Source organism: Mytilus californianus, unplaced genomic scaffold, assembly GCF_021869535.1.
Source record: "Mytilus californianus isolate M0D057914Y unplaced genomic scaffold, xbMytCali1.0.p SCAF_6, whole genome shotgun sequence".
In the NCBI taxonomy this organism is placed as follows: Eukaryota; Metazoa; Mollusca; class Bivalvia; order Mytilida; family Mytilidae; genus Mytilus; species Mytilus californianus.
Window position 1 is genome coordinate 55239458 of NW_026262712.1, and position 16669 is coordinate 55256126.

General features: G+C 31.9%; 1 long non-coding RNA gene across 3 annotated transcripts in view; it reads left to right on the forward strand.

The window, feature by feature from the left end:
* Positions 1–226: 226 nt before the first annotated feature.
* Positions 227–16669, forward strand: part of LOC127705723 (uncharacterized) — a 41428-nt gene continuing 24985 nt past the window's right edge. For all 3 annotated transcript variants that reach the window (XR_007983949.1, XR_007983950.1, XR_007983948.1), the window contains exon 1: positions 227–456. This is a non-coding gene — a long non-coding RNA (uncharacterized LOC127705723). The remainder of the gene's footprint in view (positions 457–16669) is intronic.

Below are 16669 nucleotides of genomic sequence, written 5' to 3' on the forward strand. Positions count from 1 at the left end.
CAATATACGTACCCGTAGGCCTCAGTGGATGATCTTCACTCATTTTAATAAAAACGTACTTTCGTTTAGACGCTTATTAAGAATAATTTGTATAAGGAAAACATTTAGTAACTATATATTGGTATCAGAAAGAGACCGCCTACAAATTATCTTATTTCATTGGACCAATAAAAAATTTATGTCACAAAATTATCATCCAATGAAAAAATTAGACGCTTAAAATTCAAGTTAAGAATTTTAAATAACAACAGTATACTGTTTGTCGTTTGACGAGCACTTGAAATTTTGGAAACTAAAAACTATGGAATTTTTGTGGAAGAGTATTTAATATTGTTTTTCTTCAAGAACTCTTCAAGTGTTGATATGAACAGTGTTACCTATGTTTATTGATAATATGAACTTGTAGTATAAAAGAACAAGTGGAGATAATAATATCAATGTTTACAGATGTTAGCGGTAAGTTACTTTCTGTTCTTTCATGAGATATTCTATAAAATTAAACACGTTATGGTATAAGTCGTGGGTAAGCGAAAACGGTATCGCAGACTTCGAAGCAGAATAGTAAGGTTTTAATCAGAATGGTGGATATAGTTAGCAAAAAATAAAAAAGCACGTCTTTTGTGAAAAATACCAATATTTTTTAATACATATGTACAAGCGTTTGACTTCAAAATGACAAAATGATACAATCGCTGACTATTGTTAGTCCTTAAAATTTCACGAAAACAGACAACATGTATAATAGACGCTGATTATTTTCTTTTCAAGTTAGTTCATTGAAAAGAGCGATGGAAAAACAGTATTTTCTATGATACATATGAACATTTGTTTAGGGAAATAAGGAAAATATGTGTCATAATTATGTGCTAAACAATCTGATGAACGTTGAGTGTTCTTTCATAGAATGTTATAACAAAATTGCAAAATTTATTTCCTTCTATAATGGTTCAGATTTCCTTTTAGTTTAGCTTTACATTTGTACTTTAGTCCCTTATCAGTTTTTCAGATGTTTGACTACTTTCGCATTGCTCATCATTCAAGAGACATTAAATGTCAAAACGGCGCATCGATAAATAATAAACCAAAGGTTGAATTCAGAGAAAAAAACTGTTTGGCTGTATCGAAGAATGTTTGAAGAGTCATAACTTAGAATATGTCTTGAACATGGCAGTTTACTGGTGTGTTTGAAGCTAGATATTTCTAACATGTGAATTGATACTAACGTAATGAAACGAGTTTATGGTGCACGACACGTAATCTTGGAACTTTTCTAAACAAATTCTTTGGAAAACCAAATGACCCCCTCCCCCCCAAAAAAAAAAATGAAAACTTCAGAAGTATGACAATCAAATATGCCCAACTGAACAGTGTATTGATAATTACTATATATAATTCGTCTCCAATTGAGCCAAGCCTATTTAGATCTGCAAAAATGCATAAGCAATGTTTTGTTCTTCCCTTAGTCGGATTCGAACCCCTGCTTCTGTGACATCGTGACAGTACCGCCTGCACTGTGCCAATCGCCCTAGACCACTCAAACAACTATGCCATATAAAATATAGCTTTCGTTAGTCGACTAAACGAAACCATAGCTGATCTATTTTGAGGAGGGGATAAGGCGTCTACGCAATGCTAGGCGGTGTTGTCGAACAACGAGAAGTGAAAAGTACAGGTTCCAGCCCCGCTCTTGGACGAAGTAGAAATTCATATCTACTCTAACATTGTTAGGTTGATTTTCTAGGCACTTTATAAACATATATTTATTTATAAGATGATATTATCTAAACACATTTCTGAGTACACACATACAATAAACACATGTCTTGAATATAAACACTTTTAAATGTGTTTTAGAATTAAAAGTTTTTAGGACTTTAACACTAATGTCTAAGTTAAACATGATACTAAACGCTTTCTTTAATCTAAACATGTTACAAAATTAACCATGTTAAAAAATTGTGCAAACAATATACATGTATTTAGAATTGTGTTTCGGATTTAAACACGATTTATACAGTTTACGTGTAGTAAAGATTCGGAATGCATTTTTGGACGTATTCATATAGAAATTTAATAGATATTATGTCGATGCCACCAATTGGAACGAACGTTCGATTCGGTATATACAACATAACTTGATTTTATCCTTCACATATAAAAAAGTATAACAAAAAATACCAAACTACATGGCGAATTAAAAAAGGGAAGTCCTTAAAAACTAGCAAAAAAATATCGAAAGATGTCTCAAAAGTTCATTTTGACATTAAGCGGTGGGCTAAGACTGCTACCTCACATAACATGAAACGTACAGTTTCAATACAAACATATCGCATCTACAATTAAATAAATAACATTTAATTAATTATTCATTTACAAAAAAAAACAAAAAAAACGTAGCAGCATAAATTTTACAAGGACATACACGTTTTCTTTTATTTTGATATTGAGAATATTTCAAGACTTAATTTTCGTTTATTTTTAAATGATAAGTTAACAGTTTATACGTCCATTCAATCTTTTTACTCGTTTAACTGGTCCATTTGCCTGTTTTCCTTTAAAATTACATACATTATTAAAAAGTTTAACATAACTCTTACAAAATTCTTTAAGAACCCCCTGTTTGCATGCAAGGTATTCCAAAACTCAATCGCATTGCTATTTTTTAATGTGTTTATTTTCTTTTTGATTTCTTTTCTATATAAGTTCGTTCTGATTTGTTCATGTGTTCATGCTAGTATATTACATTTCACATGTTCGAGATGGTTTTACCAAAAAAGTAGATATCGGCGTGTCTGTGATAAGTTTGTGTAATACTAGTATATACTAAAATATATAAAAAAAAAACCTGCATGTTGGTAACATTTTTGTGAAGCGAATTAGTGAATTGAACGAATTTAAACCAGATTGCAAATATGTCATACATGTGTCGGAATCCGAACTACAAATGCTCAGACAATCGTTAAGATAACGTTTTCAGATTTTGACGATTTAAGGCTAAAATATTATATATTTTCAGACAAATGTGATAGTGTACGCCCTCTTCGCCCCCTCTCTCTGAATCTGCCACTGACCTGGCAATTACGACATAATTGATCATTTTACAACTCTTTACTAACTTCCTAAGATCTGTTCAACTATTTCTCTATGCAAAGTCCACGAAGTCTGCAACTGTTTTAAAATTGAGCTGATGTAAGAACCCTACTAAGACTACTAAACAGACCAAAAATTATCATTTATTTCGTATTTGAATGTTCTAAAATCAATCAAAGTCTTATACATGTACATGTAGTTGTTCACTTACATCAGGTTGATTTCTGTCTGACGCAGCTCATATTTTGTGTACAATATATATTTCAAATCAGTCTTTCAAAGTTAATAAGATAATCAATTTGGGATACTTTCTTAAAGTATTTAAAAAATATCCAAATAGTTGAAATCTGATCTGGATTAGTTTTGTGCTCAATGGATTTTTTTAGACTTTTGAAATGTTCATTCCTTCTAAGTAACTATTCTGGGATCAATTGAATGAGGTTTGAAATTGGTGAAATTGAGAATGGAAACGGAGAATGTGTCAAAGAGACAACAACCCGACCAAAGAGCATAAAATAGTCCAAGACCACCAATGGGTCGTCAACACATCGAGAACATGATTGGGAGTATCATACAATTTACAGATTAGGCAATAACATGAGACTCAGTATTCTGCTGTCTCAGGATGTGAGTCCTCGTGTAAAATGTATCTTGTAAAAATACCAATTGGTGGAAATCATTACCTTGCGATTCAAAAGTATACCTCTTTAGCAATACAAGGTTCGGTAAATTGTTAAATGATGCAACATTTGACAACCCTTTGACATGCAACACTCTAAAATAATATGATTTCCAGCATGCTATCTAAAATATCTGTTGATGTTATCCTGATTATTGTTCCCGTAAAGTTTGTCACCTTAAATAAATTATTTGACCGGGCATGTCTAAGTTAACATTGGGCAGAACAGTCGTTGTTTAACTGATTATGAATTCTCTCCAATTTTTAAGTGGAAGGATCTTATGATTGTGATTATTTTAGTTTTTTCGTCGCGCAATGTTAGATTTTTTATTTCATAACTTTGGGGCATATAACAAAATGTATTCATTGACATTATACATGTAGATCTAACTTGCGAATTTCAACGTTCATCCGAAAACCACTGATTTGCAAAAATAAGGAGACGAATTATGATTGTCAATGAGACAACTGTCTATAAGAGTCAAAAGGACAAACAACTGCATTACATTGTGTGGACTTATGAAGTCGACATTCTAGTGTATGTTGCTTGTAATTTCCTTTAAAAAATTCAAATAGTGACTTCTTAACCCTTAAACGCAAATTGTATTTTAAGTTAAACTTTTTATTAGACATGTTACGAAATGGTAAATACTCGACGCTGAGGTTGACAAATAAGACTTTAAATGCGGGTATCGTATCAAAACACAAAATCTATCTAGAGATTTAAATTACCGGTGAATCAATTGAATCTTGTATTTAAACTGTCCCACGAATATTTGTTCCCTATAACAAATGTCCCTTTAAGAACTTGATCATAGGCAATTTCATTATAAATATTCCTAATGTAACAAATATTCAATAATAATTATTCCGTGAAAAAAAAAAATGATAAATCCAATAAAGTTTCTTCCTTTTTATATTTTGGAACACTGACAAGAGACGAGGGTATAGCAGATAGGATATAAATTCCAGAAGGAAAGACAAGAAAAAAGAGTAATGGATCAGAGAAAAAATCCTTCGCAAACCCTTATAAATTTAAGCAACTTGCTTATAATTTTTGTGTTTTCGAAATCAATAGTGACGGACATTTAATTAAAGGTGTGTTTACCCGTGGCCATAACTTTTGGACGGGTTGTACACAATGCAGAACCGAATTATCATATGATATTATGAAATCCAGCGGGCGGTTGGGTAGACGTGCAGGCGATCCGGGGAAGAGGGTACCCGTTTTGAGAAATAAACTCCTAACCTAGGCGCTTTTTAATTTTGCACAATGTATGTTTATGGATTCATTTTGGAAATTTTGCTGTTTGTTTTTTTTTTCGGAGGTTGAAACTTCGTGATTTTTTGGCAATTGTACATATGATCAACATGACACCTCTATGACCTCACTAGCCCTTATTTGACGTTGGGTATGATTTTATGTATAATAATCTGTTAATACGTACTCAGGAAAAGATAAATTTCCCTTTTCATGTAAAATGTGACTGTTTCGACCCAACGAAGAGGATCTTTGGAAAAATACATGACAGCAATTTTCGGGCATTGCATATCTACGCAGGTTTTTGTGGAAATTAGGAATCATATAAGGTTCACACGCAGTATTTTCCTAGGACCACAGGTTGATGCTCAACAGTTTATTTTACTGCTTGCAATCGGCCAGGTTTGAAATTAGATTTCCCAGAATTTTGTCATTTTAGGTAAAATAAAAATAACGCATGTCATTCTCCGTTTGTTACCCTCTATAGGCGTCATAAACGTAGAGATACATGTACAAGAATATCAGCAAACGCACTATGAACTATATCATGTATATATACAACTTTAGACAGGATTTACTCCATGCAAACTTTCAAAACATAAACTGTACGACTTTTAACTTTTTAATTATCATGCAAAATGTATTAGTAAGTTTTGATCGATGAAAATCAAGACTTCCGGTGATTATATGCGATGATGAAGTGATCATTTAACTCCTCATAATTAGCACACAAAAAAAACCCAACATAATAATAAGCTACTATTGGGCTTGCTTTTTCATTTCATAAGAATTAATTCTACAATTCAAAGTACATCTGTAGCATTTTTAATGTAACCGTTTTCTTTAAGTGACATGTTTCTGGCTCAGTTAACACCTGTAATTATTTTTAATATCTTGATCATTCGATCTCGGCTTCTGATTAAAATGTTTACTTTGCAAATTTCTTCATTTGAAACATTTGTAACTATACATGAATCAGCTAATTTCGGAAAACAATCGTTTTATCAAAAATTGGATGAATGTTGTCAGTAATGAAAGACGCAATAGTAGTTAAAAAAAGGAACACCTATTTTGCTATGTTCCACAAATCAATATAAAACAACATATGATTATTTTTAAGAATCTTCGTTTTTGGATAGCTTCAAATTCTTCATTTAATTTTGTTCAGAAATCTAAAATCAGCAAATTAAAGAAACCACGAACATGTATCATGATACGGGTTATGTTTATCATATATATTTTATGATGGTATGATACTTAACCCCTAACGGGAGGGATTGTGCTTGATTTTCATATGATGAAGACAAAATCTTTCAATCAGTTTAACTGAGGTCTAGAGCTAGCATATCAGTATCTGCTAGTAGTCCTTTGTTAATTTATGTATCATTGTCATTTCTTTTGTTACCTATTCTGACATCGGACTCGGACTTCTTTTAAACTGAGTTTTACTGTACGTATTGCTGCATTGGCTAGATGTATAAGGGGAGGGTTGAGATCTCACACACCTGTCCCAAGTCAGGAGCCTCTGGCCTTTGAATGAGCAGTTTATTAAATACGAAATAATACTATGAAGTTGTCAAGTTTTTACCAAAAAAAAATTTCTTTCTTTATTAATTATACCAAAGCCTGTTATTTTAACATCTCATTTCGAAATAAACCAAATTCTTTAAATAAATGATTTTTTTTTTGTATGACATGATCTACAATGGAGGTATTAGAACATAGTTAAAGTCATGTGAAATGGCTACTCACATATATTGTCTCTTTTTAATGTATCAAACTTAACTGTAAATAGATATAAGAAGATGTGGTATGCGTGCCAATGAGACAACTCTCCATCCAAGTCAAAATTTATAAAAGTAAACCATTATAGGTCAAAGTACGGTCTTCAACACGGAGCCTTGGCTCACACCGAACAGCAAGCTATAAAGGGCCCCCAAAAAAATTACTAGTGTGAAACCATTCAAACGGGAAAACCAACGGTCTAATCTATATAAAAAACGAGAAACGAGAAACACTTATGAACCACATCAATAAACGACAACTACTGAACATCAGATTCCTGTAAACTCCACATTTGCGAGTTAGATAAAAATAGTACCGGTACATAATCATGGCCTTGTTACATTTAGTCGTATACAGCATTGATTTAGCACTTATTATTTATTTGCTAAATACTTCGTTAATTTTAAGAGTTGGTTGACCGTTATGGCATATCCATTTCACAGATAAAAATGTATATGTTCCAATTGTCGTAACTATAATCTTATCCTCTTTAAGACTTATCATCGGATTTGCACTAACATGCGCAACATGTGGAGCAGGATCTGCTTACCCGTCCGGAGCACATGAGATCACCCCCAGTTTTTAATGGGGTTCGTGTTGCTCAGTCTTTAGTTTTCTATGATGTGTTTGGTGTACTGTTGTTTGTCTTTTCATTTTTAGCCATCGCATAGGCGGTTTCTTTTCCACTTATGAGTCTGAATGTCCCTTTGGTATATTTCGCATCTCTTTTACTAGACTATAACTTTATTGTCTTTTTTAGTTATATTTATAGCAGTGGGAGATACATTTTTAGAGGGAAAGGAAGGACATTTTGGTTATTGGGTTAAACATAGCATAAAACAATATAACTAAATACCTTAAATGGTAATGTTAAGTTGTATTACTGGAGTTATTCTAGAACCGGAGGACTGGGGGATAGTCAGCTTATATTGGTCATGTGAATTGCCTTGTTCATAAGGAGAACATTCTTGTCTAACAGTAGATTTTATGTTTGATTATAAAAACATTCACTGAGTGTTCTCCATAGATCTTTTTTTTCTCAAATTGTCGCTTATATACTGAGGATTCAGTATTATTCGTAGGATATCATTTTTCGTGGATTTTATGAGTACAGGTGAACCAAGAAATTAAATGATCAAAAAATGAAAAATTTCCTCTAGGCCTGTATCAGATTTCGGCAAAACTACGAAATTAAATATCCACGAACATGCAAGTTTTCCTTAATCCACGAAAATTTGCAACCACAAACATAAATGCATCCACAGTATGCAGTTGCATGCTGCGTCACTCGAGTTATGAAAACCATGTTAAGGAACACAAAATGTAAGTGCGCCTATTGCATCCAGCAACCAAAACAAATTTCAGAGTACCCTCTTCATCCATTCGAGTTATCAACACACCAAATGGATAGTATTATTGTTTTAAATCTTTATAGTGTTACACATTTACCGTCAAAACGGTTATACGTTTAGATATTGTCGATGTAATAGTTTTAATAAACCAAACAAAATCCTCTTTACACTGCCATCATGTTTAAATACTGTTACAAACTATTAGTCAAACCTTGAACATATCTGTGTGTTATAATAATGTACAAAAATGTAAAAGGAGTGTCAAGATAATGCTAACTTGTTGTCCCCTCTCATATATATTAATAATCATAATATTAAAGTTTATCTTAAATAATTGCATTGTGACTTCAGACTTTTTGAAACTAGTGCAAAACTGCAAAATCTGCTGAAATAGAATCATTTTCAAATTTGGTAATTAGAATTTTGATATGAGCAATGACATTTCCTACAACATCAACTTTATAAAGATGTTAATGTGTGGAAGATATCTTTTTTGGTTAAGCCTTGGTTTTTTTTTTTATCAATATTGCCCTCAAACTATATGTAAATGACAATTTGTTGTCACAAATGTAAACGTCAACATGTTTATGACGTCATAGTGACATCAAACGCTACATTTCTGCACTAAAGTGTACATATTATTTAAAACTAGCCATTCATCAATAAAATTAAAATATATTACTACTTTTCTATCTCTTCAATCTCAGGGGCTAAATAATGGCTCTTATCATACCACATTTGCCCTATTGGAGTCAATTTGTCTCCCTGAACAATTATTTTTATTTGCTCTTCATACAGTACCTCATGTCGATAACCTGTATATAAAGCAGTAACTGAAACATGGAATATATATTCTTATCCAGCATTAATTTGCTTTTAATTGAGATTTGATTAACATTGAAATCCTTCATGTGCACATTGCTTGTTTCAAATTGTTTATAATGAAATTAATATGTTGAGAATAATTTTTATTAAGAGCCACACGAACACCGTTTGATAGATATTCGAAGACCATGCATAATCTTTCTATAACAAAACAACAACGATTTCTCATTGCTATCTTTTAAAGATATTAAATTGAAGAATCATATTAAATTTTAAAGTTTTATCATTTAATCCTTAAATGTCGTTTTTCCTCTTATTTTGAAAATTTTATTCAACATTTTTGGACTGTAGACACATAATTGTATTTTTTTCAAATGATCTGAACAATTAGACGTTTTTGTTATGTGGCGTCATTGGGCATTGTACTTGACCAATGAAGCACTGAGATCAAACGAACAACACGTTGATTACAAAAATAACCAAATAACTGGTCAGGGTGATGCATAAATCGCCTAAAAATTAGGGCAAATGTTTAATTTCATTTATTTTGCTATAATCATGAATTCTTTACATGAATTAAAGAACATTCAATAGATCTAGATTTTCTGGTAATATTTTTGTCGTTGCTGCATCTTATATACTGGCTAAGTACAACGGCTGCTATAAGGTTGAAGAATGCCGGCGTTTTACACTAGTAAACCGATTTTGAACTGAAATAGTCATTTTGATCTTACAGCTCTTAAAAGACTCAAACATAAATGCTTATGTAATGTTCATCTCTTTAGTTATTTTTTAGACCAATCTACTGCTATAAATTCAGTACTGTTTATAACATTGTGTTTACGAAGTATTCAGGTAAACAAAAGAACAAACGAACAAATGTATAAAGAATCTACAAAAGTTGTAAAGAATCATAATAAACAGCATAATAAGACCTACAAAAAGACTCATTTGACTGAAACCATAAAAAAATATCTTAAAATCTATCAAAGATAGACAGAAACTATGACCATCTTTGGAAGTTAAAGTCATTTTTACTTTTCAACTTTTAACTAATTGTTTTTTGTTTTTTTTTTAATCTTTAAATCTACTGTAGATAGGCGGAAACTAAATCACAATAAAGGCCAATGATACAAAATCTATAACAGCTGTCGCATTTTATTGAAAGTTTTACTATTATGGGCAATTATGTTTTCAAATATCTTCCCTTCTGAAACTTTCTTAGTCGACATATCTTAAATAAGAACATGAGAATAATATATACAGAGCTGTCTAAATATTGTGAAAAAATTATAAATATAGAAGTTTTGATACAGACAAAGGTGATTAAAGGTGTTTGTTTTTTTTTTAAACGCCTAAAGTTTTACAATTGGATATGGTCTGAAACAAATAGTCAGTGACATAAACAAATAAATCCAATGGTGCAAACTATTCATACACTTTGACCTAGGTTTGAGTGATTTGTTGCAATACCAAAATAATGTTCACATTTTCACTACACATATATCCTGTTCCAGTATTAGTTGAAAACTGGTAATTTTTGGTTATCGAATCAAAATAAACTGTAGAAAAAACTGTGTAACTCAGTTGAATGATAAGGACTGGAAAATGTTCTATTAAATAACTCTTTTCAGTATTTCTTTACAAAGTCATCGCATTGTAAGTTTTCCATTAATGATGCAAAATTGAAATTCATTTCCAAGTTGTATTGAAAATGTAATGCCGATTCTGTAATTTGAAATACATTCAATACACTGATACAGGGTAAACACAATTTCAAATCGAGTTCTTTTCAAAATATTAGGTTTTGGTTGTTTATTGTTCTCTGTTAACCCCACTTTGCGAAAAAGCCAGATAATAACTATTAAAAAAAACCGTTTGGTTAGAATAGATAGGAAAAAAAGAAAAAGTGGTTTTGAACGACTTGTTTTGTTACAGGAGATGCTATTTGAAAGCAAATTTTATGGAAACTACTGTGTATTTACCATAAGTTTTAAGATCAATGACGTTTAGTGAATTTATTATTTAAATTCTCCGAAATTTATTCATCTAGCAAGTTACATGGAAAACTGTATTGGTTGTCATGCGCCAGTTGGACCATGCAAAGTTTTGAATATCAATTATTTGAAGGAATAGGACATTATGTTATCATTTACAATTGGTAGTACAAATGTTTTTGACTATTTATTCATAAAGTTTTTCAAAATAATAATTCAAATATCTTCTCTGTCAATTGCAAAGATATACGTATACTTTTATTATAAGTAATTTACTACCTAACAAATTAGATGTAAACGAAACGCTTTCCAATATATTCAGTTATATTGCTAAATCCTTTTACTAGAGAATGGGTTTATTTATATGACTACTTTCAGCAACACGACATGTGTCACATGTAAAGAAGGATATGCGGACCCTTTCGAAATACCTAATATGAACCCGGTTTTTTAGATGGGGCTCAGTCTTTAGTATTCTATGCTGTGCTTTGTATACTGTTGTTTTTTGTTTTTTGCAATGGCCTTGTCAGTTTGTTTTCGATTTTCGAGGTTGAATATCTCTTTTTTGGTATCTTTCGCTTCTCTCCTTTTTAACTTTACAAAAAGAATGAGAAACAGAAAATATAATTCACCTATTATGATTTGCTTCCGACGTATTAAAAACCTTATTTCTGATAATATGTGACGGAACTTCTGCTTACATTGGCACTGCTATTTGAAACACCGACCGCACTGGTTTATATCAAGAAAACAGTATGTTTCTCCACTGTTACGTATTTTTACATATTGCAAAACTGTATTCACATTTTTAGTGGTATACAGTTATCTTTCAAGGGACAATATAGCGAATACTTTGATCGTCCGACATGCTTTTTTTCCCTCAAAATATCCCTCTTTAAAAAATATTTTTAAAACTTGGCGGTGGAGATAGATATTTTTGTCTGGGATAAAGTAATCCAAAATTTGTATAAAGACTAAAGAAATTTAATACCTTTGTTTATGATTATCAAATAATCGCAAGAAAGTAAACGAATGCGTAAATGATTTGTTTGTTTAACTGTATTTTCATGAATGATACTGATTTACTGACTTTAACCACCACTTTCATTTTCTTTGGTTTCCCAAACTTACAATTTCGATCAAACATATAATAAAATTGTTCGATAACACACTTAAGCAATAAGTTCTATATAAAAAATGAAAACAACACTTTATAAATGTCAAGCGTAAGAAGCTTTTTTTTCTGGATTTATCTTCATCACAAACGCTCAAAGTCGATTATTTGAAAGCAAAAGATGAATAAGAACCGAAACAGTTGAACAGCTGTATAAATAAAAAGTATCTCATATAGTAGCCAAATTCATCAAAGGTGGATTGCCTTTAAGGAATTGAAACCTTAGTTTTTTTGTTATAATTCATAAAATTTTTAACCGAAAACTAAGCAATTTATTGTTATAAATCATGTCAGTACCAACGTACTGACTACTGAGCTAATGGAGCTACTGATGGATTATCAAAATGCAGTGTTTGAATAAGTCAAAGTTTAAATAGTACGTTATATAAAATGCAAACTGAAACAAGTTTTAATGTTTCATGTGCAATACTACTTGGTCAATGCGGTCGTTGGATTTATCTACATCTGCATGCTAGATGGTCTGTCCCCGAAAGTACAATATTAACAGATATTGTCGGTGCTCCTATTCTGGTGTTGTCAGTGACACATTTTGATCTTAACTTTTCTCACAAGATTTTGTCTGTTCTAGTTAGTTCCTTAGGCTTGGAAGCTCCTTGTTCTTTCATTTTGGCTTCGAAAAGTTATATAAGTTTCAGTGGATATAGTAAAGAAATGTGTGACTCTTTTGTCGTCTTCACTTGAACTGGTGTTATGGTAGCTTTATATAACCCTTAAATTTACGCATACAAAATCGTTGTGATGCATGTAGATAATACAAACCGAAATTTTGAAGATCAACTTGACTGACAACGCTAATTTCAGCACATTTACATATTCCTTTAATTGAAATTTACAAACAAGTATCATGCATACAAAAATAGCACTTTATAAAGGTCGTGCTTTTTTATATACTTACACAGGGACACTTAAAAACTGGGTATGTATAAATACATATACACTTTATGAATAAGATGAATAAAGGAACAAAAAAAAAAGCCAAATTTATATAAGAGTCCGTTGGAGCTTTGGGCTCCAAGTAATAAATCATGATAATACCGAAGTATATATTGCAAATGCTAATTTGAAAGCACTGTGATTTAGTTTATACACAGGCTAATCCATTTAAATGTATTGAACGTTTTTTTGTTAGATAGTATTTCGTCCAAAGAGAAGGAACAGTTTTATTACCACGTCGACAATGAATCCTTCTTTGTCGCAGATTTTTAAAAACCATGTTGATGAATCGTTGCCGAACCAGTAATCTTATAGGACTACTTATGTGTATACAGAAACTACTACTCAGTTTACAAAAACATTTAAGTACAAACTCCATCTGCATCAAATGTTATACTGTTGGTATACAAGTAGGTTAATTTGTATTGTTAATTAAAATAATATTATGAACATTAACGGTACCAATTTTACTGCACTAAATGCGCGTATCGACCATTATAGCCTCTTCAGTGATAGTCAAGGCCAAAACATACAAACACGTTGAAGAGGTGCTTAAACCAAACGAGCAAAAAGTACAGTCAAATCCGCACAAGAAATTAAAGCTATGCTTCAAGGAGATACATTCCGTTATTTCTAAATACATATATAACATGGGGATTATGTCAAAGAGACAACAACCCGACAAAAGAGCAGATAACAGCCGAAAGCCACTAATGAGTCTTCAACGCAGCGAGAAAATCCCGCACCCGGAGGTGGTCCTCAGCTGGCCCCTAAATAAAAATTTGTACTAGTTCAGTGAAAATGGACGTCATACTAAACTCCAAAACATATAGATGAACTAAAATAAAAAAAAAACAAGAGGCTCTCAAGAGCCTGAATCGCTTACCTGTAATTTTTTGCTTAAATCTTTCATCAATGATTATTTTTGCTTTTCAATATATATTAATGAATGGCCTAAAACTTCCATTAAATTGTTCTTTGTATCTGTCATATTTTTTTCAAAATCAAAGAAATGCATTTTACCCCTATGTTTCATTTTAGCCATAGTGGCTATGTTTCTTGACGTACAAGAAAATAAAATACAAAATTTATACTAGATGCTCTGAAACTCATTCAGCCCAAGTTTGGCTGAAATTGATTCAGCAGTTTCAAAGGAGAAGATTTTTCAAAGTAAGCAAACTAAATGAACAAATTGTGAAAAATTGATTTTAAAGGGCAATTACTCCTTAAGGGGACAATTGACAATTTTGGTCGTCCGAACTTTTTTGTAGATCTTACTTTGCTGAACATTTTTGCTGTTTACAGTTTATCTTTATCATTAATAATATTCAAGATAATAACCAAAATCAGCAAAATTTCCGTAAAAATTACCAATTAAGTGGCAGCAATCCAACAATGGGTTGTTAGATTCATCTGAAAATGTCATGGCTGACAGAGCTTGGCCTAAAAAAACATTTTCACCTATCATCAGATTAGCTCTAAATGCTTTGGTTTTTGAGATATAAGCCAAAAATTGCATTTTACCCCTACGTTCTATTTTTAGCCATGGCGGCCATGTTTTTTACGAAACAGAAAATAAAACCCAAACTTTGTTCTAGATACCCTTAGAATCATTCAGATTAAGTTTGGTTGGAATTGGTTTAGTAGTTTCAGAGAAGAAGATTTTTTAAAAGTTAGAAAACATGATAAATAAATTGTGTAAAATTGTCCTGAAAGGGCAATAACTCCTTAAGGGGTCAATTGACAATTTTGATCATATGAACTTATTTGTAGATCTTACCTTGCTGAACATGTTTGCTGTTCACAGTTTATCTTTATCATTAATAATATTCAAGATAATAACCAAAAACTGCAAAATTTCCTTAAAATTACCAATTTAGTAGCAGCAACCCAACAATTGGTTATCAGATTCAACTGAAAATTTCAGGGCTGATAGAGCTTTACCTAATGAACACTTTAAACCCCATGTCAGATTTTCTCTAAATGCTTTGGTTTTTGAGATATAAGCCAAAAACTGCATTTTACCCCTATGTTTTATTTTTAGCCATGGCGGCCATGTTATTTCACAAAACAGTATATAAAACACAAACAATATTTTAGATACCCTAAGCATCATTCAGCTAAACTTTGGTAGGAATTGGTTCAGTAGTTTCAGAGGAGAAGATGTTTGAAATAGTTTACACCAGACGGACGACGACAGACGACGACGGGCGACGACAGACGACGGACGACGACAGACGACGACGGACGACGACGGACGACGGACGTCAACAGACGACGACGGACGCTTAGTGATGGCAAAAGCTCACATTTCCTTCGGAACGGTGAGCTAAAAACATACAAGACTAACAAAGGCCAGAGGCTCCTGACTTTGGACAGGCACAAAAATGCGGCGGGGTTAAACATGTTTTGTGAGATCTCAACCCTCCCCCTATACCTCTAGCCAATGTAGAATAAAGAAACTCACAGCAATACGCACATTAAAACCCAGTTTAAAAGAAGTCCGAGTCCGATGTCAGAATAGGTAATAAAAGAAACTAAGCAAAATCACAATGATACATAAATTAACAAAGGACTACTAGCAGTTACTGACATGCCAGCTCCAGACCTCAATTAAACTGATTGAAAGATTATATCTTCAACATATGAAAATCAAGCACAGACCCTCCCGTTAGGGGTTTAGTATTATACCATCATAAAATATATGAGAAGAACATAATCCGCATCATGCCAACAACTGGTTTTAGAATAAATGTGTTTATTTCCGATGCAAAGACCCTATGAGTGAATCATTATTAATACCAAAATATGCAATCCTTAATGACTTGACAACAGTATCGATTTATGTTCATATTGACTGAATAATTCTGTTTTAAAATTTTGTTAGCTTTTGAGGTGAGTACCTACATTTTTGTGCTTTGTAAAGAATATTACTATAAAAGATTGGATGTGAATTACCTGAACGTATAAGATGTCTGCATGTTGATTTATATTTACGAATGATGTCCTTGTACCGATGATAAAATTTAGTAATTGTTTTGACTAGTTTGTGATATCGAAAACCCTGGTGTAATAATTTTTCAGTAATACAGTTCTTTCGTTAAAATCAAAATAACATCAAATCTAAAAAAAACAAACAAAAAAAACAATACCATATTTTCATTTATCCTGGCCTAATGATATCATCAGGACTTACAGTTCATCTGCAGAATATTCGACCCAGTGGTAGTGATAACATTCACGATACAAATGTTACTGCACCAGATGCTCATTTTGATAATGAAGGTTTGTAATGAAGAGAAATGACGAACATATATTTTGTCAATTTGTTTTCGGTAATTTTGACTGCAGTGTCACTTCTCTATATAAACATGACATTCACTGTTTACTAAAACCTCTAGCTAAGATAATTTTTCGTAAAGCTTGATTTGGAAAGCTGAAAGGCACGAATATTGTTAACCAAAGCCTAAGAGTTATATTAAGCTAATAGTCAGACAACATTAATAAAAAAATAATGTGAAGTTTAAAGGCTTTTCATTAATATAATTTACT